The 23,627-nt window shown below is 41.4% G+C and overlaps 1 long non-coding RNA gene across 3 annotated transcripts in view; it reads left to right on the top strand.

Annotated features, from left to right (window-relative positions):
* LOC137167196 (uncharacterized) overlaps positions 1–23,627 on the top strand; it is a 110,800-nt gene that overhangs the window by 63,228 nt on the left and 23,945 nt on the right. The window contains exon 2 of one of the 3 annotated variants that reach the window (XR_010924048.1): positions 22,118–22,374. The exons of the other annotated variants lie outside the window; for them this stretch is intronic. This is a non-coding gene — a long non-coding RNA (uncharacterized lncRNA). Of the gene's footprint in view, positions 1–22,117; positions 22,375–23,627 lie in introns of those variants that run through there. 3 annotated transcript variants of the gene reach the window in all.

Raw genomic sequence — 23,627 nt, 5'->3', positions numbered from 1 at the left:
GCAGCCGTTGGTTTTGGATGCAGACATTTGTACTGGCATACCAATGTTGGATGAAGTGAAGAGTGCCATTTGAAAACTGAAAAATGGATGCATAGCTGGCATCCCTCTCTTCCTTGAGCTGCTAAAATGTGCTTTTGACCTTGTAGCGGAATCACTTCTGGCCATCATTCACTTTGTGTGTAAAACTGGAACCTTCTCAACACTTGGAAGGACTGTATTGTGATCTTGCTTTATCAGGGCAATGGACTGTGCAGTGAATATAAGAGCTATGGACCGATCACCTTGTTGTCCGTGGCAGGGAAGGTGTTGGTGCATGTTCTTCTGGCATGTTTGGAGCTCCTGTTACATCAGAAGTACCAGCCCTAACAGTCAGGCTTTACAAGGAACATATCCACACTGGAACCATTTTGGCTCACTGTTTGTTCTCGGAGATACATTGTGAGCATAAGAATCCCCTGCACATAGCATAGTCTTAAGGCTGCATTTGTTTCAGTTGACCAAGTCACGCTATGAAAGACCTTAAATGGCATAGGTTTCCCAACCACTTTGCTGGACTTGATTAGCATGCTGTATAATGGAATCACTGCCAATGTACCTCTTGGGAATAGGATGTTGGCACCTTTTAAATCAGTATATGATATCAGGCAGGGTTGTGTCTTGGCTTATGCACTCTTTTTTCGGGAAATGGATTTCATAATGCAGCATTCCGTCAGGTCCATAGACATTAAGATTGGTGATCTCTCACTCACAGACCTTGACTGTGCTGATGACATTGCTCTCCTAATATAGAGCCCCAACAGGTTTTGTGAGGCACGCCAGCAAATGGAACAGTTAGCCAAAGTCGGTCTCCATGATTCGTGGTCAAAGAAAAAGCTGCAAAACCTAGGGTAGGGTACATTCACAATTCAAATCTCTTTTAATAATGAAGCAGTCTCCAGCTTTTGTGATTTAGGTTCTATACTCACCATTTCCACCAACTCTCATATGGAGGTTCTTCACCCAATTGGTATTGCAGAGATGAATATGGAATCAACATCATCTTGGCAAGACAACCTACTTCAGGATCTGTTTGAGCTGTATCCTCACTGCACTGTTGTATGGTTGTGAAACATGGATATTATGCCGCTCAGAGTGGGCAAAGCTGGAGGCTTCCTACACAAAATCTCAATGTCGTATATTGGCATAAAGTGAAACAACTTCATTCATAATGCAGACACTTATGGTGGCTCCAGTCTACAGACTACTGGGGCCATTGTCCAAAGACGGCATCTTATGCTTTTCAGACATGGCACCAGAATGCCACAAGACGTTCTGGTGAATGCCATTCTCCGAGTGGCTTGTAACATGTGGGATAAAATTCCACCAACTGAGGGATAGAGGTGTCCAGAGGCAGACCCCGTACTTGAACAAAAAGAAAAAGAAGAAGAAGAAGAAGAGGAGGAGGAATTTTCCCCTGGGTCAGATTGGCTGAGATCCTGAGGGTTTTTTTTGCCTTCCTCTGCAGCATGAGTCAGTCACTTGCAGGTTTAAACTAATGTAAACGGTCAATTCTCTGTAAACTAGAAGTCTTTAAACCATGATGTGAGGACTTCAATAACTCATCCAGAAGTTAAGGGTCTATTAAAGGGTGGGTGGGTGAGGTTCTGTGACCTGCAATGTGCAGGATGTCAGACTAGATGATCATGATGGTCCCTTCTGAACTTAAAATCTATGAGTCTGAATGTCTCCCCATTCACTGTGTGGGAAGCCTAGATGCCTAACTCAGGCTTTGGGGATTGCAATGTTCCTGTGACCTTTTCCAGGCCTCATGACACTCAGCATTGCAACACTTAAGTGCCTATGTGGATCCCATCCCAAGTCACACAGGAAGTCTGTGACAGAACAGAAACGGAATTCAGATCTCCCAAATCACATACTCAGATAGTAAACACTGGACCATCCTTCCTATCAATGAGGTGTATATCCTTTACCTGATATTACTGAATCTATGTGTAATTATAAGTCTTATATAATAATGGACTCTATTGATTTTTATTCAATAAAATGGACTGAGGGCTCCTTGCAATGGAGGGTAGGGAGTGGTACGTACTTGAGTCTGAGAGGGATATAGACTTCAAAGTTGTTGCTCTCAGGACAAGTCAGCTGGCTGAGATTTTACAGATGCCTAAGCATCCAGTACTTTATATCACAGTTGGGTGATTGTAATAGGCATGTATATTATATGAGAAATAAGGGCAAATATGAAATACAAGTCAGTGTATTCTGTATTTAATATGTTGGTTAAGCTGGTTGGAGCCTGTAATTTCAGTCGAAGTATTATTTCTTTCATGATGCTTATCTCAGTAACTAAGCTGATCTATGATTATATCCAGTATAGGAGTGACTATGAAATCCATCCTGATTCTGGCTACCAAAAAGAGAGAGGTGCATCTCTGATCTAGTCACATAAACTCATAGTGGATCATACTTAGAAGTCAAGGATTAATCATATGCCAGCAATATGTCTGTCAATAACCCCATCCAGAGCCAGATCCACATGAACAGATCTGCAAAAGCTAAAGGGCTAAATGGAACCCTGGAGTAAAATGGCACATTTCTGATTATTTTAATGGCGTTAAAGACACCTATACCATGGCTAAATATGGCCCAAAGAGAGGGACATGTGGCAGAAAATGTTCTTCCCTTAGAGCTATATTTGTAAATTATTTCTTTCCCCTCTTTTCAGATAAAGGAGCCTTTAGAGTACAGAGAAAATGGAGCTGTAGAAAGAGTATTGCACATAAAATTATACTACCCAGTTTTACCTTTTTGCTGATGCTATTGTGAGTAGGGTCCCAGAGCCCAGGCTCCAACCTAAGCCTGAACATCAACACTGCACTTAAACAGCTCCTTAGCCCGAGTCCCATGAGTGACACAGTCCAACTGTGGGTGATAATTTCAGTGTAGACATACCCTCAGATGCCCTTACTATGTAATTTACAATCCCCTCCCCACCACATTACTTCTAATTTTGGCAAGTTAAGCCTTAATGTAAGACAGTCTATGCTTGTGTAACTCATTTGCTGAAAAGACAGAAGTATAGTAAGAAAAGCAATAAGCCAGAGGGTGCAGTACGTGCATAAAATTAGGACACCCAGTAGATGACATTGATTTTAATCTGTCATTAATTCATATTTGATACAGAGGTAGAAAGAATGTTCAAATGGAATTACAGAAAAGTATGAGTTACTGTATGTTCCCTTGAAATCAGCTCTTTAAAGGAAACACTTTACTCTAGGAACAGTAAAAAGTCAAATTGACACCTTAAACAGAACAATACAGAAGCTTAATTAGCATCACAAATTCATGTCTTCAACCCACAGACAATTACCTTGGAGATTAAGGGGGGAGCAGAGTTGGACTGAGAAACAATTTATATGGAGATAACCCTGCCAAGGAAGTCTTGGAGAAATAAGATGTAAAAAGGGTCATTAGAGAGGCAGGATGGCCCAGTGCAAGCCTGGGACTTGGGAGACCCAAGTTCACTTCCCTGCTCTGCCTCAGATGTCCTGCGTCACTTAGTTTCTCTGTGCCTCAGTTCTCCACTTGTAAAATATATCACTATGTGGGTGTTATGGGAAGAAATACATTTAAAAATTGTTAGTTATTTGGCTACTGCAGTGATGGGGAGTGAAAAGTACTTAAGTTAGAATCCTGGACAGGTTTAGGAAAGAGAGACAGTTACTGACAAGATGCAAGATGTTACAGTGACTGGGGAGGCACATGTGTAACATCTTATGTGGGATAGTCACAGTGGGCAGATCAAAGTAACCTGAAAAATGTAATTCATGGAGGATAACCTGAACGCTCAATAACCAATAACACCCACAGGGAGATTTTAGCTTGTGTCTCTCAAAGTTGCTACTGTACAAGAACAAGTAGAGAAGAATGGGGTAAGTTAGGGAAATGTGTCTTTCTTCCTCATTGTGACTTTATCAATGACATCTATCTACATTAACCTTTGTGTGGCAACTTTACCTCCAAACCATCTAGGATTCAAATGGTTTTATGAATAACAAGATTTATTCAGGATGGATGTGGAGGGGGAGCATAAGAGAAATGACATGCATGATACAAATGGGGATGGATTCTTCTCTCTTTCACATTGTCTTATCATTCACACCTGTGCAAAGTAGCTGTAAAACACTACCATTCTGATTCAGTAGGAGTTTACATTCACTTTACGGAGCTATGAAAGAATATTTAAGGTGTAAGGAAGGCATGATAGGAAAATGCTACATTATCCTGGAGCATTTGAATAAGGTAAATAACAAAGAGGACAGGTCACTGATTCAATATGATGTGGATTGGTTAGTAAACTGGGTGCAAGCAACAGGTATGTATTCTAATACAGATAAATGTAAATGTGTACATCTAGGAAGAAAGAAGCAGTGACTCTGAAAAAGATTTTGCAGTTGTGATGCAGATATTCCCAAATTATGGGGCGCGCCTTCCTAGGGGGGTGCAGAAGAATATTCTGGGGGACACAGCAGGGTCTGGGCCAGCTCCCATGGGGGAACAGACAGGGGCAAGAGGGTGTGTGGTAAAAAGTTTGGAGACCACTGTTGTAGTGGATAATCAGCTGAATAAGAGCTCCCAATGGGACACTGTGGCCAAAAGAGCTAATGCAGTCCTTAGGTGTATAAACAGGGGAAACTATCATAGGAATAAAGAATTTATTTTACCTATGTATTTGGCATTCTGTGACCACTGCTAGAATATTTTGTTCAGTTATAGTGCCCACAATTCAAGAAGGATGTCGATAAATTGGAGATAGTTCAAAGAGCCACAAGAATTATTAAAGGATTAGAAAACAAGCCTTTTGTGGCACTCAGTCTGTTTGTTTTAACAAAGAGAGGGCTTAGGGATTATATACTGTAATCTGTTAAGTATCTACATGGCGAACAAATGTATAATAACAGGCTTTTCATCCAGCAGAGAAAGATATAACATGATGCAGTAGCTTAAAGCTGAAGTGAGACAATTGAGACTGGAAATGAGGCATAAATTTTTAATGGTGAGATTAATTAACTTTGGAACAATTTACCAAGGGTCGTGGTAGAATCTCCATCACAGACAATTAAATCAAGATTGAATGTGTTTCTGAGAGATCTGCTCTAGGAATTATTTTGGGGAAGTTCTATGGCCTTTATTATACAGGAGGTCAGACTACATGATCACAATGGCCCCTTCAGGCCTTTGATTCTTAGAGTTACGGATTCTAAGGCCTTGTCTATGCTACAGAATTATTATACATTTTGTTGACAAAACAGTGGAGGTGTACACACTGAAATACTCCTCTTGCTGATGTAACTTCCTTGCTATGCCGACAAAATAAAACCTCCTTGACAAGTGGCATAGAGCTTTTTGTGACATAGTTAGATTGATGCAGCATCAGTGTAGACACTATGCTTGATTATGTCACCCTAACTGGCCTCCAGGAAGTGTCCCACAATGCCCAACGTGACCGCTCTGGTCAGCAATTTGAACTCTGCTGCCCCGAAGGTATGCACTCCTCCCCCATTTAAAGGCCCAGGGATGTTTGAAATTCCCCTTCCTGTTTGATTGATGCGCACAGTTTACACAGCATCTTTCAGCTGACCATGCTGTCTATATGAACCAAACACTGTCCCGCATGGAGCACACCAGAGCTGTTGGATCTGCTGAGTATATGGGAAGAAAAAGCTGTGCAGTCACAGCTTTGCACCAGCCATAGGGATTTTGATATCTATTGGCTGATTGCAAATGGTATTCAAGGAAGGGGCATGAGAGGGACACTCAGGAGCATTGTACTAAAATCAAGGAGCCGAGGCAGGCATACCAGAATGCAAGGAAGGCCAACTGTTGCTCTAGTACGGTGCCAAAGACATGCTGCTTCTATAAGTAGCTGCACACCATCCTCGGTGGTGACCCCACTTCCACTGCCAGAAGCCCCATGGATACTTCAGGAGGACTGGAGGCAGCAGCAAGTGGACTCAACCTAGACAAGGAAGTGTTGGATAAAGAAGTGGAGCTGGAGGACAATTTGGAGCACACTGCAGGGTCATCTGTGTGCAGTGAGTCAGGACTTCTTTTCCACTCCGGAACGGTCTAGCCAGTCCCTGCACTCCGGCTCTGGTATACATGATGCAGGAGAGGAAGATAGCTCTTATAAGTGCTTCTTTTGCTTTGATACTGCAAGGTTAGAGGATTTTGAGCTCTCATGTACTTTCTTATATGGTACAGGAGGGATAAGGGACAGAAATTAAGAACAGCGCCTGTTTGGGGCCATGGGAGAAAAGTTTGTTAATGTACACAGGGATGTCCCAGGAATCCTCCATAGAGATATCTAGGAAACTTTCCTGTAAGTATTCTGCAATCCTCTGCCGAAGATTCCTTGGGAGAGCTGCTTTATTTCTTCCCCCATTGTAGGAAACTTTATTATGACACCCGACAATTATTTCTGAAGAAAGCAGAGCTGCACACAGATGAGTGGCATATGGAGCCAGTCTTAAGCCATACACATTCAGGAGATGCAACCTTTCATCCTGGGTTACCCTTACGACTGAGAGATCGGGTTTGATTGCCCTAGCCTGTGGAAAAGGGTACCAATATTCAGAATAGGCTCCTAGCCACTTATAGTAACTCCCTTTGCAAATCACCCTTTGTCCCTTCTTGCCCATTTCCCATTGTGCACCCTCTGTTTCCACAAACTCTCCCTATTTGGGACTCACACTGACCTGTATGCTGGCTAAGGAACAGTGAGAAAGAGGTGTCTGTAACTTTTGTGATTCACAGCTGTGTGCGCACTCACAATACTGTCTTTGTTCGTTGTTTTACTTCGCTTTCTGCAGATGTGCCCTTGAAGATACACTCCTCCACACCGATGGAGCACCTCTGACCGATAAGGTGCAGACCCAGGAGGAATAAGGAAGATATGTTTTGCGAAGTGCTGCAGTCAACAGATGCAGCACATAGCGAAACAAGACCATGAAGGGACATAATCAATGAGAGACTCGGAATGGATAGTCAGCAAAGGACACGGGCAGGAGCAGATGATAAAGCTCCTGGAGGGCAAGACAGAAATGTTGAAGTCCCTCACTAAGCTTCAATCTGAGCACATCCATTCCAAGCCATCCCTTCAGCCACTACAAAACTTTGGCCCATGCCCTCCCCAAATGTTGCCATCACATTCCTGGCGTGTTCCTGTTCCCCCACAGTAAGCCAAATGAAAACTGGAGTTACACTGAAAGCCCTAACCACGAGACTGTTCTTTATCATGTCCCCTGGTTGACCAAAAGTTTGTGGTTGATCCTGTTATTAAACTTTAATCTTTGAAAATAAGAGTCTTTATTTGTGAAATACGTACTTCGCTCAGTGCTAACATTGAAAAACAGTGGCTATAGGTAGGAATATTTGCTCCTTGCAATTAATGCTCAGGAAGCAAGCACTACAGGGGTTATTCAAGGTTGCAAGTAAACGTTGTCTGGCCAAATTCATCATATAAAAACACATTACTGGGAGTCATTGTCAAAATGCTCCTTCAAAGCCTCCCTGATTCAAATAGCCTCCCACTGCACCCCTCTAATGCCCTTGTATCTAGCTGATCAGAATCAGCAGCCAGCCAATCAGCCTCAGCAGTCCACCTCTGGGGAAACATTTCCCCCTTTGCTTCACAAATATTATGGAGAGTGCAGCAGGCCATAATGACCACTCAAATATTTTCCACATTGAGGTCAAAGCAGCCAAAAAGACAGCACCAGTGACCTTTTAATCCACCAAAGGAACATTCAGTGGTCATTTGGCACCTGGTCAGCCTGTTGTTGAGGTGCTCCTTGCTGATTCCCAGGTTCCTGGTGTAAGGCTTCATGAAGCACCAGAACAAGGGGTAGGTGGGGTCTCCCAGGATCACAATGGGCATTTCCACATCTCCCATTGGAATCTTCTAGTCTGGAAAGAAAGCTTTCTATACAGTTCAGCATTCTAAAAGTTGCATTCATCATGTGCTACCCTGCACTGATGTCAATAAAATGGTCCCAGTGACCCACAAACACCTGCAAGACCATGGAGAAATAGTCCTTTTGGTTGATGTACTCTGTCACAAGATCAGAATTAAAATATAAATTCCATCTAGTGCCCCACCACAGTTAGGGAATCCAGTTGCCTCAAAGCCATCATTTATTTCCTGCACATTCCCGAGAGTCACAGTTCTTCCTAGCAGGAGGCAATTAATGGCTCCGCACACATGCAGCATGGCAACACCCACAGTGTACTTTCTAACTCCAAATTGATTTGCAACTGATGGGTAGCAGTCAGGAGTTGCCAGCTTCTACACAGTGATCACCACTTGCTTTTCCATAGTGAGGAAAACTCTCATTCTGGTGTCCTTGTGACGCAGTGCTGGGGCGAGCTTCTGACACAGTTCCAGGAATGTGCATTTGCGCATCTGAAAGTTCTGCAGCCACTATTCATCATCCCATACATGCATCACGATGGGATCCAACCACTCAATGCTTGTTTCCTAAACACAGTACAGATGGTCTGCCATAGCAAACTGTTGCGTGAATGCCAGCAGAAATCTTGAGTTATTTGACTCCATGGCAGACAGCAGGGCAGGCATCACTGATTCACTCTCTGTCTTGCAGCTCCTGAAATACTGCAGGACCAACCATGTTGTGTTCATAATGCTCAGCACCACAATGGTCAGCAGCTCAGTATCCATGCTGTCAAGCAGAGATGATGGGTGCACAGTTTACAGGAGCTATTCAAAAATGGCATGAAATGAAGTCAGATGCCCATAAAAATGATGTGATGGAAAGAACTGCATCATGGGATGGTGATCATGTCCCCCTGATGCACCATGATCTATTCCTATATCTCTGAGCAGCACAGGATGACAGAGGGAGGCGAGTTGTACAGTGGGATAGCCACTCACGATGAAACACTCTCATTGTCAGTGCAAGAGCAATGACTGTGGACTTATTTAGCTGACAAAAGGAGGGGTGTGTGGATGTGGTCAGCTAATGTTATTAAAGTGACTTATGATCGTCGACATAACTCTGTAATGTAGACATGACCTTAGAAATGACGCCTAACTGCAGTCAGGAGGGGCACAGGGAAATCCAGTTTACTTCAAGGAGTGGTAGCAATTTATAAATTACACCCTCTTCTAGTTTACACATTCTTCCTGCTGCTCAGCATTTAAATTACACCATCTTAAACTCCTTAAATTAACTTATATGTCTACACTTAAAAATGCTGCAGTGGCACATTGTAGCACTTCAGTGTAGACATTCAATATAGTTAATCCACCTTCCCGAGGGGCAGTAGCTAGGTCAATGAAAGCATTCACACCCTGAGAGATATAGCTATGCTGATGTCTACACTGGAAGCTTATCAGCTTAAGTAAACTGTAAGTAAGTAAACTGTATAAGTAAACTGTATCTCCCATCACCTTTTAATTTGGACCCTACATATCTAAATATGTAACTGACCTTTGCAGTTTTTAGGGGCTGATTTTATGGACTGAATTTCTCACCATTATAACATATTTTCAGATTGTGACACATGTAAATTGCATGACCTTCGCAAATTCTTACTTCTGGCTGAGTTATTGCAAGATATTGTTTTTGCAGAAAACAATACAATTGCAGAATTACCCTGAAGAGGATCACATTAATGATGGTGTTTTATCATCTGATAAACACTCCATTAATGCTTGTCATCAAGGTACCAGTGCTTTCCAGATATCTATATAGAGTATAGGCTGAAAATCTTGCTAAAATAAATTAGTTTTCCATAAATTTCTGTTGGATTTGAATTAGGAGTTTGATTTGCCAAAAAGAGTGCATTTACACTTATTTACTGCTCTCCATAATCCTTGAAACAGTAATGAGTGTTATGTCCTTCTGCCAGCAGAAACATTTTAAAGCTTTCTATTTAGCAGAACACTTAAACACTAGAAAAGTTTCCCAACTGTTATATTGTGTTCAACCGATATATTCATCTACAGCCCTATCTATTAAGAAAACAGAATATATGATTTATTTTAAAGAACTATACCTTGGTGTCAGAATATGATCTGAGGGCTGTGACTGTATTCTACCTCTCTCCAACAGCAGCTCCAAAATAAAAACACACAGAATAACTTTGGTCTCTTTTCCTAGTGTGTTAATATTTCTCTTCACAAATTAGATCCTAATGTACACTTTCCTACATATAAAAATGTGCCTTAACCATTCAGTGAAATTAAAGCACTGAATTGAAATGTGTATACCTAACAAAAACTGGAATTTTTGTTGCCCATGATCATTATTTTATTTTTAACATTTATTCTCTCCAAGTCCTGTAAACTTTTTTTCTCCTGCCTTAATAAACATTATTTTTTGGTGTTAATATCACAGATTTTACTATTTTTTCAGTAGCATTTTCATGGAACTTTTAGCAAGAAATAGTGTTTGTACAATATTTATTTAACAAGATATGTCAAGATTAATTGGGTTTTTTTATTGTTTTTTCTTAAAAAAAAAAAAAAAAAAAAAAAAATTAAAAGCCCAACCTGATGTTAAGATGTCTTTATACTTAAAATATAAAAGGAATTAATGTTTGTGGCTCAGAAATAAGTATCTTTTGTAGGTAACTCAAGAACAAAACAAAGCCTGAGATATTTGATAACAGCAGAAGTTTTGTTGTGAGTATACATTACACTCCAAAACTTGACCATTGATTCATTTGCATACCATGACAAATGAAGATTCAGTTATTCACAGCATGAAAACTAAACGCAGAATGTTTTCCTTGTGTCATGATGCAAATTTCTCCTGTTGTCTTGGACAGTGATGTTATTTTGTTGAAGAGATGGCAGGGAGTAATTTTTCAAGGATGGCTTCCAAAAGAGGCCACAGCAATTATTTGAAGTTTAGCCTGTGTGAAAATGGCTAAAATCCTTCTCTCCTGTTCTAAGAAATCTTTATCCAAACTAAATTTACAAGATCTACTTGAGGCTCACACAAGTTTACATGAATTTGTCCCATGCCTCATTTAGAACATTTGTCAATTATAGTGAATCCTTATGTTTGCTTGTGCTCTCTAAATTATTTGTGTTACATTTTACTAGAGCAATATTTATACTGTACTATATAGCTGGATAGATACATACATGGAAATGGATTCATGAAGTGTAAACAACTGTACAGCATGGTGCATGCTATAAAACTAAAGACCGTATACAGTGCTGTTTAAGTTGGTATTCCCTCAATTTCAAATATAGTAGCAGTGTTAATTAAAACTGTAAACTTCAGGTATTCAGTATCGCAACTAACAGATGAAAGTGTGATAGCAGCAGTTCTAACACATTTCAGATAGAAGCGTGAAAGCAGCAAATCAAGGCAAATTGAATTAACTGCTCCTGGGGTAGCACAATGTTGAGTGTGCACTGCAGGGCCACAAGGCTTTGTGTAGTGGCTGTGGTACAATGCAAGATGTAACTGAAATGTGAGGGTATTTGGCAGACATCCAGAAGGACATATGGGCAGTATTTTGGGGGGGAGGGGGCAGGTTGAATGTTTCAGAGTGCTTACGTAGCTTAAATGGTTAACGTTGAATGGTGTCAAATGATGATGTCAGGCTCTTGATAGGAAATGGGATATGTTCTGCCAAAAGCAGATTGTAGAATAAAACTTCTGTGGATGGGAAGGTGACTGAGGAGCTGAGCTTTGCTCCTTGTTTACATGAGCCAACACAGAAAAGAGTTTTCATGCAGGCTAGGGAGGAGCAAAGGCATAGCCAGTGGGTCCACATGAAAATGGATCCAATGGTCACAGCCATTGTCTGGGATCAGTTTGGTGGCTGCAATATTGGCCATGGAGCACGTGTATCTGCTACATGTTCCACTCCATGGGCTCAGTTCTTCAGTAATCCCCCGCTCAGCTACCCTTGCGTACATGTACTGTTCTCTCATATTTTGTACAGTGACAATGAGTTTATCAATCCTGAGTAACTCTTCATTATATAAAGTTCATGCCCCTTGGTTCTTAGATTTGGAGCCAGCTAGAATAGTATTTTCCTTAAGCATGAACATATACTATTCCAAAACAACTTGGCTATAGTAACCTAATATGCTCACAGCCAAATAGCTAATAAGAGTTGTGTATCTGGAAAACCAATTAAGTTTGTGTTTTTAGTACCCACATGTATTTTCTGCAGTTCCTACTTTAGATTATGCAATCCTGTCCATATTCAAGTTGACAGCAAAGCTCTCATTGAACCAAATTATGCTTTGATACCTGTGTAAATCATTGGAAGCAAATGCAGTTACTGTGAATCTACAAAAGTGTAATAGATCAGAATTTAGCTCATGAACATCAGTGGTGCAGGATTGAGCTTTTGTTGGTTTTGTCAGCTTTCAACACCTTTGCCATAGCAAGAGAGAACACAAGCACAGAAATATGAGTGAAAGCAAGCAGGGAAGAATGAAATGCTGTTTGACTACAATATTCTTTCCCTTTTATTTCTAAAGAACAACATCAGAAATACAGAGCAACCCTCAGTCAAGCAACCAACATATCATGTATTCTTCAGCAGGATCAGTTCTGATATGTTGAGAGTACAGCTGTAATTTTCTATTCTATTTAGGTTTTACTTTTTAATACTGCATCCATTGTGGTGATATCTGAGCATCTACAAACTATGGAACATAGGTAATAGTTCTTGCAATGGCTGTTTGCTGCTGCAGATCCTTCCTTTGAACATATGCACTATGTCAAGCAATTCATACAGGATTTCTGGGTCTGTGCCTGACTATACTATATATTATATATATATATATATAATGGCACACATCACTTGCCCAGTTAGTTGCTAAAGAAGTTCTGGTGTGACTTACCATGAAATCTTGTACTAATTAATATTAATAGTATTTTTCTTCCCATTGACTGAAATGAAGTTCTGGCAAGAACTGTGAAAGTTATTCAGTTGAACTCCAAATATGTTAGATAATATAATCTACTGTAAATTCTTGATGGCATAATCACAACTAATATTTATCCTGTTCTATCTATGGGTCATCTGGCTCCTATTGCCATAGTTTCCAAGCTCCTCACAGTCTTTAATATATTTATCCTCACAACACCCCAGTGTGGTAGAGCAATACTACTATCCCCATTTTTACAGATGAGGTACGGAGGCAGACAGACATTAAGGCCCAGTTCCTCATAAGTGTTTTAGCTACCTAACTGCCACTAAAATCAATAAGTATTAGGTGCTTAAATGCCTTTGATGATCTAGGCCTATGTGACTTATTTAGTGTTACAGAGGAATTGCACCATAATAGCCTGGCTGCTAAGCTACTACATAACCATTGGACTACAATTCCTGTTGTTAGGAGCTCCTTCCATGAAGTAAAAAAGGACAAGTGTGTAGGTCTAGCAGTTGTGGCTTTCAACAACATAACAGGTTTTCTTCAGATTGTTAGCCAGCTCAACACCAATATGCCTGCTGTTCTTGGTGGTCGTCTTTCAATGTAGTTTCTCAGATATGTGCAGCAGAGCATCAGTGGCATCCAAAGTGATTCTACTAATAATGTTAGTTTTGTGAACCAGAGAAATATGGAGAGCCTCTGAGACTAGGACCAGCAGGAGTGGCTGTAGCAACTTACTTCGTTCATAATTTTCTGCTCTTTTTGCGGTTGGACTTTGTTGCAAACTATTAGCCTATGGGAGTGAGCTGATCAGAGACGACTTCAACAGGACACAGAAAAAACAAAACAAGAAAAAAGATGTGATATTGAATAGAAACTTCTATTGGCTTGGCTGTTAAGGTCCGACAGTTTGCTCAGGTTTAGCAGTCATGCCTGTTTGCTGTGATTTGCTGTGCAAGGTGCAATGAAATTAGTGATCACATGCAGAAGATATGTATACTGCTTTAGTCATTCTTATTTGTTAACTTATGGCTAAATTACACTGTTGGCAGTGAAATGAAACTGGTGGCAGATAGCATCTGATGTTCCCAACTGTGCCTTATGCCCAGCCATAGGCCCTACAGAAATTTCAAACAGTAACATGTTTTCTTTCTCTTCTTTTCTCTCCTATTGATTAACTTGAAGATAAATGATTTTGCAGCCCCGGCCTGGCAAATGCAGCACAAATGAAATCAGTTCACCTAGCCTAAGACATTATAGCACTTACAAAAATAAACAACTTTTTTTTCTCCTTTTTTTATTGACCTTTTCAAGCCTGAGCCACATTATGGAATCACAAGAGCATGCTGTAAAGGAAATTAAAGCTTCCTTCACACCTAAGTTAACAAAGAGAAAAGCAACAGAGCTTTCCCTGCATTAGCACAACTGTACTGAAAATGCCATAGTCTAGTATCAAGCACATCCCCTAAAAAGCACAAAAACTAAACTAATTTCAGATTTCTAAAGGGAAAAAAATATACATCACAATATTATAAGGAGATTTTTAAACGCACACACACTTCTCCCATAGCAAGTTTAGCCATACTGTCTTCTAATCAAATGCAGCTATAGGCCAGACAGCCCTTCTTCATAACCAAAACTATGCCGATCTTTTGATAAACACCACATGAAACTTGCAAACTTTTCATTGCACCTGAGCTGAGCTTTACGTGCAGTCTTGGAATGTTTTTATAGCTTTGTGTGAAAATCTTGTGAAACTCCAACTCTGTGCTGTTTGGACTCCAAATCAGACAAAGCCAAATTTCATGTTGAATTATTATTTTCAGCAGTGTGCCCATGAGATGAGAAGGTCTGATCCCTGCACAGAGGAGCATGCAATCTAAAAATTGAGGGTAGAGACAAGGGATGCAGTATATATAGATAGGAAATGTAAATGATACCCAAATTACTCCTCAAGGGTGCAAGGATTCCTTAGTAAGCTTCACATGGGCATTGTGGTTTTTGTTTCCAGCAGAGGAGATAGACACAGGAGGAGCTGATTTAAATATAACTATGTATTGTTGTGGCTTTTTTATGGCTGAAAAACAGAAGCCAAAATGAATGTGAGGCTCCTAGCTAGATCACCTAAACATTTAAAGAGACAGAACATAACATTCCTCCACCCTATTTGAAAATACTTTCCAAATATTCATGTATTATCATTTACATGGCTCACATAAAACACTGTATAACCTAACTAAATGTTGCAGATGGACTATTGCAGACCCTTACATTGCAAGAGATTATTTTGCTCTGGAATAGCAACTTGCTAACTAAACAACTTATGTTCATGCACACCACTGGTTTTTGTACTCTCTTGGGATAATGTGATGGTGGTGAGGCATTGTCCTGAACAACAGGAATAGCTGGTGATAGGGAATCAACTGGATCTGGTATCAAAATTTCTTGAAACAAGTCATCAAAATTAGGAATTGCAACAGGAGGAGGCTCAATTGGAGGAACAAAAAGTCCTACTGGAACACGCCCAGATCTCAGTACTTGTCGAGGCTGAAACTGGTCCATATATCATTGGACGAAACAGGTCCTGTACATTTTAAAAGTTTTCCAGGTACCCATTTCAGTCCACATCAATAGTTGCAAGTCCTCACTAAGACTCCTATTGGAGTGTGGGGGAAAGAGCAGTAGTTAATGACTGAATTCCATGTTTTGGTCCAAAAATGTGAAATCAATGTGAGGTGATCTATCAGCAAGGTAAAATGTCTGCCATACATATATGTCTGGAACTTCCAAAATCTAAAAGTAATGCCTAGAAGTTCTCATTCTATTTACACATAGTTCTTTTCAGGTGTGGTGGGTGTTAATTCTGTGAAGGCAATTGGTTTCTCCATTCCATCAGGAAAAATATGGGGAAGAAGTGTATCAACTCCATATGGTGAAGCATCATAATCCAGTTGCAATGGTGACAAGACATCAAAGTATGTAAGAGCTTTGGCTGATGTCAACAGTGTCTTTGTTTCCTTAAATGCACATTCATATTATTTAGACCATTTCAACTTCTTTTTTTTGCTTGTAACAGTTGATTTATAGGTGTCGATACTGGCCCTAGATTAGGCAGAAATTTACAGTAATAGTAAGCGGTCCTAAGAATGAATGGAACTGTGACACTTTCTCTGGAGGTGGCACTTGAATAATTGTTTTTTTGTCTCTGGCAATTTCCTTAAGCCCTCAGGATCAATTACACATCCAAGGTATTCAGCTGAATGTTTGAAAAACTCACATTTGTCTGAACGTACTCTCAGTCCATGGTCTTCCTAACAGTGCAAGACAGCCTCCAAATGTTGAAGATGATCCCTTTATCCTTTCCTGTAACGAAGATATCATTCAAATAGCACAGAGCTCCTTTCAGTTCCCTCAGAATCTCATCCAAGGCTTTCTGGAACAGGACAGGTGCCAATGTGATACTGAAAGGCAGCCTGTTGTAGGAAAATAAGCCTTTCTGTTTGTTGAATGAGCAAGCATCTCACAAATTTCACAATCTCCATTTATAGGAGTAAATCTAATTTACTGAAATACTGTCCTCCACTAAGAGTATCAAACAAACCTTCAATATGAGGTAGTGGACACTGCTCTGCACATAAAACAGCATTGAGTGTCACTTTGAAATCTTCACAAATTTGGATGGAGTCAAACATCTTGATCACTGGTATGGCGGGTATAACCCACTTGCTGTGTGAAACCAGTGACAAGACTCAAATGTTCACCAAACTGTCCAAATCAGCTTCTACCAGAGGCTTCCAAGCATAAGGCACAATTCTGGGCTTGCAATGTTTTGGCTGGCTGTCAGAATTGACACTTAGATTAACTGACACGTTGCTCATCTGTTCAAGTTCTTTTTTCAAAAACTTTGGAGTTGCTGTTCACTATTTCTTGAAAATGTTGAGGGGCTTTTGTGATTGCCTTCCTCTCAGCCTAATTCATCTTCAGTTTCTCAAGTCAAGATCTGCCAGATTATGGTGGATATGTCCCTTTAATCACATACAAAGGTAAAATGAGTATTTGTCCATCTAGTTGAACTTAAGTTAGAGTATCTCTTTTGGAACTAATTTTTCTCCAATATAAGGCTTCAAAACTGTGGAGGAACTTCCAGAGGTGATAGGCAGATGCATAAATCAGTGAGATGCCAGCTCAGTATCTAGCTCTATTCTTGTAGGAACTCCTTTGATCAAGGGTGTAACCCAGATGCCATCCCTGACTCCAGCTTCTGAAAACATGTGCAGTGCTATGTCCCGGTCAGTGGCACTAAAGCTCTTGGTTTTTTTTCCATGTTATGAATTTCCAACTTCTGTCCTTTTATTAGATGCAGTCTTCATAGGTGTCTTCTTGGGTGTACAGTTATGGACAGCCATTGAGTTGTGCAACAGAATATAGATGTATCCTTTCTTCTGGCACTTCCTCCAAATGATCTGGCATGCCCAGCAGTCCTTCTTAGCATCTTTTGTGCAAAATGGCCACACAAATTTCTTATATTACCATGGTTCTCTTTGTCCCCAATCCAGGAGATTAACTTCTTAGCTCGCACTAAGTTCCAAAGAATCCTACTCTACAGTTTTCATGGCAATAGCTACTTCAACAGCCTTCTTGAATGTAAGCACTGATACAATCTTTTTCTTTTTTTCTGATTCCTTTTTTTCCTGATTCTGATCACTGTGAAGTCCATAGACAAACTGGTCAATCAGAGCATCACTTAATGTTTGTCTGAATAGACAATGCTCTGACAATTTCCTTAGAGTAGCAATGAACTGTGCTACTGACTCTCCATTTTCCTGTTGTCACTGATGGAATCAATATTGTTCTGCTATCATTGATGGGGTAGGATAAATATGTTCCTGCATTGTTGCAGTAGTTGCCGTGTATGTGGCAATTTCAGGCATACTTGGAGACGATCAAGTCTGGATGCCTTCAGGCCCATCACTATTGGCAAAGTTGAAACTCTTTGTCTAGGTTCAACGGGGGATGGAGACCTAAGCCTGAAGGTAAGTGGGGAAGAGGGACACCACAAGGAAGCAGAAGGAGGAGGGTGCAGCAGGGGAGGCCTCCCGATTCATACTGTGAAAGTAGGCCAATCGGCTACTTATCTCAAGTGCCTGTACACAAATGCAAGAAGCCTGGGAAACAAGCAGGAGGAACTACGACTTGATTGGAATAACTGAGACTTGGTGGAGTAACTCACATGACTGGAGCACTGTCATGGATGGGTATAAACTGTTCAGGAAGGACAGGCAGGGGCAAAGGGGCGGAGGAGTTGCACTGTATGTAAGAGAGCACTATGATTGCTCTGAGCTCCAGTATGAAACTGGAGATAAGTCAGTTGAGTGTCTCTGGGTTAAGCTTAGAAGCAAGAACAATAAGGGTAATGTCGTGGTGGTTGTCTGTTATAGACCACCAGACCAGGAGGATGAGGTAGATGAGGCTTTCTTTACTCAACTAGGGAAAGTTTCCAGTTCACAGGACTTGATTCTCATGGGAGACTTCAATCACCCTGACATCCGTTGGAAGAGCAATACAGCAGAGCACAAACAATCCAGGAAGTTTTTGGAGAGTGTCACAGACAATTTCCTGGTGCAAGTGCTGGAGCAACCAACTAGGGGCCGTGCTTCTCTTGACCTGCTGCTCATGAACAGGGAAGATTTGGTAGGGGAAGTAGAATTGGGTGGCAACCTAGGCAGCAGTGACCATCAGATGGTCGAGTTCAGGATCCTGACAAAAGGAAGAAAGGAGAACAGCAGGATACGGACCATGGACTTCAGAAAAATGGACTTTGACTCCCTCAGGGAACTGATGGGCAGGTTTCCCTGGGAGGCTAATATGAGGGGGAAAGGAATCCAAGAGAGCTGGCTGTATTTTAAAGAGACCTTTCTGAGGGCACAGGAGCAAACCATCCCAATGTGCAGAAAGAATAGCAAATATGGTAGGCATCCAGCTTGGCTTAACAAAGAAGTCTTTGGCGAACTTAAACACAAAAAAGAAGCTTACAAGAAGTGGAAGCTTGGTCAGATGACTAGGGAGGATTATAAAAACACTGCTCGAACAAGCAGGAATGAAATCAGAAAGGCCAAAGCACAATTGGAGATGCAGCTAGCAAGGTACGTGAAGGGGAACAAGAAGGGTTTCTACAGGTATTTTGCTAACAAGAGGAAGATTAGGGAAGGTGTGGGCCCCTTAGAGAATGAGGGAGGCAACCTAGTGACAGAGGATGTGGAGAAAGCTGAGGTACTCAATGCCTTTTTTGCCTCTGTCTTCACAGACAAGATCAGCTCCCAGACTACTGTACTGGGTGGCACAGAATGGGAAGGAGGCGAACATCCCTCAGTGCTGAAGGAACAGGTCCAAGACTATTTAGAAGGATTGAACATACACAAGTCCATGGGGCCGGATGCAATGCACCCGAGGGTGCTGAGGGAATTGGCTGAGGTAATTTCAGAGCCATTGGCTATTATCTTTGAAAGCTCGTGGGAACAGGGGGAGGTCCCTGAGGACTGGAAAAAAGCAAATATAGTGCCCATCTTCAAAAAAGGGAGGAAAGAGGATCCAGGGAACTACAGACCGGTGAGCCTCACTTCAATCCCTGGAAAAATCATGGAGCAGGTCCTTAAGGAATCCATTTTAAGGCACTTGGAAGAGAGGAGGGTGATCAGGAACAGTCAACACGGATTCACCAAGGGAAAGTCATGCCTGACCAACCTGATTGCTTTCTATGATGAGGTGACTGGCTCTGTGGATGTAGGGAAGGCGGTGGATGTGATATACCTTGACTTTAGCAAAGCTTTTGATACTGTCTCTCACAGTATTCTTATCAGCAAGTTAAAGAAGTATGAGTTGGATGAATGGACTATAAAATGGATAGAGAACTGGCTAGAGCATAGGGCTCAACGAGTAGTGATCAATGGCTCCATGTCTAGCTGGCAACCGGTCACAAGCGGAGTTCCCCAGGGGTCGGTCCTGGGGCCGGTTTTGTTCAACATCTTCATTAATGATCTGGAGGATGGGGTAGATTGCACCCTCAGCAAGTTTGCGGATGACACTAAGCTGGGGGGAGTGGTAGATACCCTGGAAGGTAGGGATAGGATACAGAAGGACCTAAACAAACTGAAGGATTGGGTCAAAAGAAATCTAATGAGATTCAACAAAGAAAAGTGCAGAGTGCTCCACTTAGGAAGGAAGAATCCCATGCACAGCTATAGACTGGGGACCAACGAGCTAGGCAGCAGTTCTGCAGAAAAGGGCCTGGGGGTAACAGTGGATAAAAAGCTGGATATGAATCAGCAGTGTGCCCTGATTGTCAAGAAGGCTAATGGCATATTGGGCTGCATTAGGAGGGGCATTGCCAGCAGGACCCAGGAAGTGATTATTCCCTTCTATTCGGCATTGGTGAGGCCGCATTTAGAGTATTGTGTCCAGTTTTGGGCCCCCCACTACAAAAAGGATGTAGACAAGTTGGAGAGAGTACAGCAGAGGGCAACAAAAATGATTAGGGGGCTGGAGCACAGGACTTATGAGGAGAGGCTAAGGGAACTGGGCTTGTTTAGTCTGCAAAAGAGAAGAATGAGGGGGGATTTGATAGCAGCCTTTAACTACCTGAAAGGGGGTTCCAGGGAGGATGGGGCTAGGTTGTTCTCAGTGGTGGCAGATTACAGAACAAGGAGCAACGGTCTCAAGTTGCAGTTGGGGAGATCTAGGTTGGACATTAGGAAAAAGTTCACTAGGAGGGTGATGAAGCACTGGAATGGGTTACCTAGGGAGGTGGTGGAATCTCCATCTTTAGAGGTTTTTAAGCTGAGGCTTGACAAAGCCCTGGCTGGGATGATATAGCTGAAGTTAGTCCTGCTTTGAGCAGGGGGTTGGTCTAGATGACCAACTCTAATATTCTATGATTCTATGATCTGGAATGGAATTGCAAATTACAAATAGCTCATAACATTCAAGGTATACCACCCATGATTCTCTGTGTTCATCGAATTCCCCAACAAAAGGTACCATTTCACTTCTCTGCTGTTGAACTTTTTCTCTCCTGGATGTCTTTTCTAAGATAGGGAAATTTCCCCCCCTTTTCTCACCCCCCACTTGTCTTGCAGTTTTTGTCTGCAATTGTTTACAGTGAATTATCTCTGCTTGATCTCCCATTGCTGGCTCTATACTTCACTGCAGAATCACTCCTTTTGGCTGTACTTGGGTTCCCTCTGGTGGGTGTAGACCCTCGGGATAGGCTAAAGTCTGTCTCTCTTCCTAACTTGCATGAGAACAAAAATTGCTCATCTCACTTCACTTGCTCTGTCTCATTGAACCAGCAATAGTCTGTAGCAGCCTCCTCTTGTTCAGCTTTTGGTTGCCTACTTTTCCCTCTCTAAATGCAGGCTATACCTGAAGCAAAAAGCAGGAATATGCCACTTTGTGCCTCTAGATGATCTCCCCCCAAAACACAATTTTTTTAATGTATACATTTGCTTTTTTTTTTTTGTACAGGCCATAGAGGCACTGGACACTCATGAGATAGAAAATCCGTGTCACCAAGGTTATATTTGGACCTCACAGAGAAGGAGATAGCTATGTTTAAATCAGCTCCATTTGTATCTATTTGCTGGGATGGCTTTATTGTTCTGACACCAAAACAAATGGTGAAGTTTTTCACTGGGAAGGGAGGAATAAGAGCACCCACTTAAAGGGACAGGACATTACAATCGTGACAAAGTGGGGTCTTCAGTGTCTTGGTTTTGTTCAAGCTTGAAGCTCAAAACAATACAAACCTGTAAGTGTGTAGGCTTATAAAGAGGTTCCCACTCTCACCCTGTGGGTTGAAACTGATGAATTTTGCACATCTCTGCTCACATTATTGGGGGAGAGTATATTAGTTCCTCCTTCAGCAACAGATTAGCAGCAAGTGGTGGTAGAGTTAAGGAAATCATTCCTATGTCCTTAGGAGGAACAGCACCCTTATGGCCACTGCAAGAGTACTAAAAGGACCAGTAGGCTTCCTATGTTTTTGCAGGATGAAGTTTTTGCTCTGTGCATAAGCACAATATTTGTGGCTGCAGAAGTAATTACCCATCAGATATAACAATGAAAACAAGTGTTTCCTAAATCTAGCCTTATAACAAAATTCTGCTTTGTTTTTGTATTTCAAAAAAGGAAGGATAGCTGGACAATTCATGAACTGACAGCAACTCTGGAGGCCTGGGTTCCATTCCTGACACTGCTCATCAACTGTGTGTGCCACTGAAAAAGTCACTAAATCTCTGCGCATCAGTTCCCCTTCTGCAAATGGAGTTAATGCTACTTCCTATCTGCCTTGTTAATTTGGAGAGGGACTGTGTTTGTACAGCCCCTAACATAAGATCAGTCTCCATATACGTATCAAGGCCTACTGTAATAAAAGCATATATTTTGTCATTACTTGTGTTACTGCTGCCCAAAACACTGAAGGTTTTAGAATTGTATCTACATTTACCATGGGTTATTCCTTAGCTAAATGCTTATACCTGGGGACAGTGTATTTTTTTGGGTTTTTCAACTCTAGTCTCAGGATATGTCTACACTGCAAAGCAAGCCCAGAGTTAGTAGAACTTGAGTTTGTTAACCTACAGCTTGAGTGTCTACACTCATTTGTATCCCCCACTTAGGAATTGCTGAATCCTGGGGCTCCAGAATCTAAACTGAGTTCAACCACCCATATCCCAGTCTTCCTAATGCCCTCCCAAAATGTAGTTGCTCTGGCCCTTTGTTCATGGTGCAGTGTGGAGGAAACTTGACTGTCCAGAAGACAAAGTTAGACCATGGAATTGTGAAATACTTTTGGCAGACTACCAGAGCATGAGTTCAGTACAACTGCATCTATATTACAAAGCAATAGGGCCCTGGGTCCTGGCTTGACTTAGGCTGGGATCATCTACCCCTGTGGGGTTCTGGAGCTATGGGTCCAAGCCCTGGGAGGTGGGTTAAGCTTGAGTCTGAGTTCGGACCCTGGGCTTACATTGCAGTGTAGACTTATTCTCAATGATCTTACTGTAGAAGAAAGTGAATGACTTCTATTGTTTTGTGTTCAGCTCCTATTATCTCCAAGTTATGCTGAACGTGATTGTTCTACTCCTGTGTAATGACTTTCAACCCACCATTGTGGACTATTAGTAAATTTGGTCATTTCTTTGAAGAATCTCTCTTCCAGGTCATTAGATACCCAAAGTGAACAACACCTATTTCAAACACTGATCTGGTATACAACTAATTCTGCCTCCTGGCTCCTTCCATCTTAAATTGCTTCCACTCAAAATATCCTCTACTTTCAATCTCTGAAACAAGTTTTTTTTTTCAGCCACTTATCTACCAGCCCTTTTACTGACCTCCTAGAGTAATCTTTATTGTGGTACCATTTCAAACTGTTCCTAAAATCTGGATAAAGTAGTCCAAAACTGCTGCCTCCCTTCTCTCCCTCAGAAATGTTCTGTAACGATTGCAAGACATGATCTTCTTAAAAAAATAGCAACTGGTCCAATACAAGATATTATCTCACCCACCTTGTCTATCTAAATATATAGATCATACGTAACTTTCCATCTGTAGGGCCCGGAAGACATCGTGACATGAATACGGCATAATGGCAAGACTAGGCCTAGATATCCTAGATGTCCTAGATATGAACTTA

This window comes from Emydura macquarii, unplaced genomic scaffold (genome assembly GCF_026122565.2).
Source record: "Emydura macquarii macquarii isolate MOO-44397 ecotype Brisbane River unplaced genomic scaffold, CSIRO-AGI_Emac_v2 contig_320, whole genome shotgun sequence".
Lineage (NCBI taxonomy): Eukaryota > Metazoa > Chordata > Testudines > Chelidae > Emydura > Emydura macquarii.
The sequence above is the reverse complement of the archived record's forward strand: the minus strand, read 5'-3'. Positions and strand labels throughout refer to the sequence as shown.